General features: G+C 39.9%; 1 protein-coding gene across 2 annotated transcripts in view; it reads left to right on the top strand.

The window, feature by feature from the left end:
• Positions 1-336: 336 nt before the first annotated feature.
• ajm1 (apical junction component 1 homolog) overlaps positions 337-4230 on the top strand; it is a 19043-nt gene continuing 15149 nt past the window's right edge. Inside the window, exon 1 of one of the 2 annotated variants that reach the window (XM_019862766.1) lies at positions 337-550. The gene's annotated coding sequence lies outside the window, so the exon portion shown is untranslated. Of the gene's footprint in view, positions 607-4230 lie in introns of both variants that reach the window. The other variant, XM_019862776.1, reaches the window with a different exon arrangement.

Raw genomic sequence — 4230 nt, 5'->3', positions numbered from 1 at the left:
AAAAATGTAAAAAATCGTCCAGGGGTACGATAAGAACACACACACACACACACACACACACACACACACACACACATATATATACACAAACACCATTCACCCCAAAGTATAGAGTTGAATTATTTTATCGACACTAATTCCTCGACAAAGTCAATGAATACAATTTGTTATTTCCGGGGTGGAAATTTAAAGTGAAACACAACGGACGATGGAATCGGCGTCCACATGCCCGGATCAACGTATGGCTAAAGGCAACCCTTCGCCGCAGCAGAGAGCTGGAGTACCGACCGGAGAAAGGGAGGGGAGGGGTGTGTTCGGGGGAAGGAGACGGACTGGGTTGCGGTTGCGGCAAGATAGATGCGGATGGTGCAGCGAGGATGCGCAGCCATCCACGCTAAGACAGGCCGAGCCTTGTGAAGGGAGCGAGGGCGAACAACAAAACGTGTAAGCAAAAAGGTGTATTTTGCATTTGCGCTGATGCGTGACTTTGTCGATCCCTCGTATAAAAAAAAAAATGGATACACTCAGAGTGGGTCTACGAACTGATGTGGTAAGATACGAAGCATTGAATTCGTTAAATGATGTTGATATCCAGTCACGATTGATGTGCGTGGAAATACGGTATTATGCATTTACTCTTCTAGCAACGCTGCGCAGTTATCGTTTGACACTCATTTTCACTTTGCTTTCATTTGTCACCCACGCAGCGTTAGCCTATTATGCATGCCCGCAAAATGCGTATCATCTACAGTTTTTAGTCAAAATGAATTCGACGTTTGGAGCATGCAAAGTGTCTCGTTTTGTATGTGGATGCTGTGTGCTCGCGCGGTGCTGTCGCTGCTGCTACTCAGTAATCACGTTGTTTGAAAGATTCCATCTTTTCCACACATGACATCATCCTCTTCTGAAATCTAGCTACGGGTAGTGAGGCTCTCCATGCAGCGCATATGCATGAATTAACCTGGAGTTTTGTATCACATCTGCTGATTTTATTCAGATTGGATGTCGAAAAAAATGCTGAAATCTCCATTAAGTAGCATATCACAATATTTGTAGTTCCTCAACCAAAGGCAGACACCGTATATAGATAGCACAGACTTTTTCACCAAAAAATGTACCTCAAGTCTGTAATTGTTTTTTTTTAACTGAGAGCAATGAATCTTTCAACACTCAAATATGTTATCTTAACATGTCTATTTGGGCTGGAGTGCCATACGTACAGCAAGCAATTCCATGATTTTACCACGATCCCAAAAGAAATGCCACTTGTGCTGTTACCATGCTACATGCATTTATACTCCGTATACAGTGTTTTCCTTACTTATTCAGATAAAAGATCATTTAATACAGTTGCCTCATCCTCATTTTGCATTGTGGTGTACTGTATATTATCATTGTTGCCCCGAGAGAGCCATTTGAAGCCATATAAATTAGTGTAACACGATTTTGGTGCATTTGATCAAGGCACAGGCCAACAAATTTTGACGTATGTGGTAAGCGTTACCAGATTCCATTCGTAAATATGACACAGTATTGGACGACCCCTTCAATTACTGTAGAAATCGATTAATTTAAGAAATGAATAATCGTTATCATCTTGAAAATATTTTAATAGCACCCCTGTTACTATTTGGGGGTGGGGGGGGGGTCATACACAAACACACATGATCAGGGTTGCTAGGCAGTTCCCAATTGCCCATGTCTCATACATGGCCAAGACTACATCATCCGCAAGGGAAGATCTTGCAGTTTCACTACCAACGTTATGCACAGATCCTAGCAACTCTATTTCTGTTTCCTTTATGTCAAGCATGGCATATTCGGACGTACTGTGCTCGGACCTCCCTGATTTGGATGCAAATGAGGGATGCTGCAAGGACTGGCCGGAAAAGTATATGTTCGATTCCACAATGGCGCATCGAGGCACCAACACCCGTTACGCCCAATTCTACCTGCGCAAAGTCTATCAAAATACCAAAAGATAGAAAACTACACCAATATGCAGTTAAGATTGCGTTTTTTTTGCCAGACTTGCGCTGGGAATGAAAATGGGGCCCAAGATGTCAAGGCATAAATTATAGCAAGTTAAAAGTTTCTTAACAATAAAATTGGCTTATACCATTATGTCACATGAATCTCATCTGACAAATACAATTGCGGTGTTATTTGTGGTATACCATCATGTATTCAACAAGAAGCATCAAAGACAAAATAACCTAATTATGAGATATCTAAAAACACACATAAGTTTAGAGTCTAATACAGTATGTGCAACCACATGTGCTATGCTTTACCATTATGTGTATACAAATTTACAAAAATCAAAGGGCTGTATTGGTCAATGTTTTCCAAAAGCGCTTTTTTTTCAGCCTCAACATGTGGACAAAAGACCGAAATGCATCAAAAAATCCCTGTGTGCTAGTGCAAACCCTGTTAAAATGATTCCCGTATGAAAATGTACACCATTAGGACACCCAGTAGAACAAAAACAATCGAGGACAACTGGTTAGTCTTTCTATCTTCTTTCTCTGCCTGTGTGTGTTGAGTATGGAATATACAGCATCCAATAAACATATAACCACTTGAATTTTGAAGGACGGAAGTGAAAGTGATGTATTAGTTCTGCAAAGGGAGTCATTTGTTTAGTGTTTAGTACCAATCGTACAAAGGTACAGTGCACCACTGCGTTCATACCCTCAGAAAATACTCTTGATGCACCATGAAAAAAAGCCCTCTACCAAAATGCTCAGTGACCTGAAAGTAAATCACAATGGAGTGACATCATTGAGATGGAAAGTCTCTTTTATATCCCATAATGTACTGACCTAGTGACCGATTTAGCTCTTTTGCAAACCACCAATTTTACTTGATTCTTTCAGAAAGACTAAGAATGTTTATTGACCTTAGAAATATTGACCAACCTGTTCTGGCTATTGTTCAAAATAAACTTAGTAACAACCATGTGATCAGTGATATTTGACTTCAAAATAAATTGCTGTTTTAGTCAATAGCCTTGCTGTACGGCATTTTTTTGTTCTCCCATGCCCACATAGGTTTTCTGCAGGTACTCTGGTTTCCTCCCCCATTCCATAAACATGCATGGAAGATCTAAATTATCCCTCGGTGTGATTTTGAATTTGTCTGGTGCTCTGTGGTTGATTGGAAACCAATACAGGGCGTAACGCTCCTACTGCCCGAAGACAGGTGGCATCGGCTCCAGCACACCTGCGAGCATTGTGAATGTAAATCAGATATATGAATGATGGCATTACTATTGGCATCATCTTTGAGTAAAGAGGTAACCGAGTCAATTATTTGGAATGGCAACATTCGTTGCCATTCCAAGTACAATAACGTAACATGCATTTTAGGACAAAGCACCGCAATATAGGCAATTTAACAATAGTTTTGTTATTTACAGTATCAGAGTGAAAAATTAAATTTGTTGTTTGGTCTTCAGTCATGGTTTTATAAAGTGGAATGCATACACGTCCAGAATCTTGCTCAACTTATTCACGATGAAAATGGGAACAAACAAAGCAATGTTAAGAATTATGGAGAATGAATAGATTTTTGTGTCATGGAGCTTTTTCCATCTGATTTGAATGAATAAGCCACCAATCTCAGTACACAAAGTGGTATTGGTAACAATCACTCTGATTGGCAGAGACAAGCTGTGGACACCGCTGAGCAGCGAATTGATATCATTCACTATGTTTCTTCATATTGAACATTTAAGATTTGAATCAAGCCCAGTGTACTGTGAAATCATATACAAATTTCTTTTGCCTTTTTTTTTCATTTAAGTTTACATTGGCACCTATATGCAGTGTGTGCATATTACCTATTTCATTTATGTTTAAAGCATTTTTTTATTCAGCGGCCCGGCAGACGAGTGGTTAGCACGTCAACCTCACAGTGCATAGGTTGTGGGTTCGAATCCGGTTCCGGCCTTCCTGTGTGGAGTTTCAGAGATGAAAGTCTTCCGGGTTTTTCAAATTTTTATGAAAATTTCTCCGGAGAATTGAGGAAAATTTGCATAAAATTAATCCGGACATTAGTTGACAACATTGAACGAAGACGCGTTTGAGTTCGTTGTATTGCTTTCACGAGCGTAGCCATATTGAGGCACTAACACTAGTAACAGTAAAGAGATTTTTGTTTGTGTAATAACGACAGAAGACATGATGGCGTTTGACTAATGGTTTAGTAGAACGAATGGCAACTGCA

This window comes from Hippocampus comes, unplaced genomic scaffold, assembly GCF_001891065.2.
Source record: "Hippocampus comes isolate QL1 unplaced genomic scaffold, H_comes_QL1_v1.1 scaffold223, whole genome shotgun sequence".
Classification (NCBI taxonomy): Eukaryota; Metazoa; Chordata; class Actinopteri; order Syngnathiformes; family Syngnathidae; genus Hippocampus; species Hippocampus comes.
Note: the sequence above shows the minus strand (reverse complement) of the source record. Positions and strands in the feature narration are given on the sequence as shown.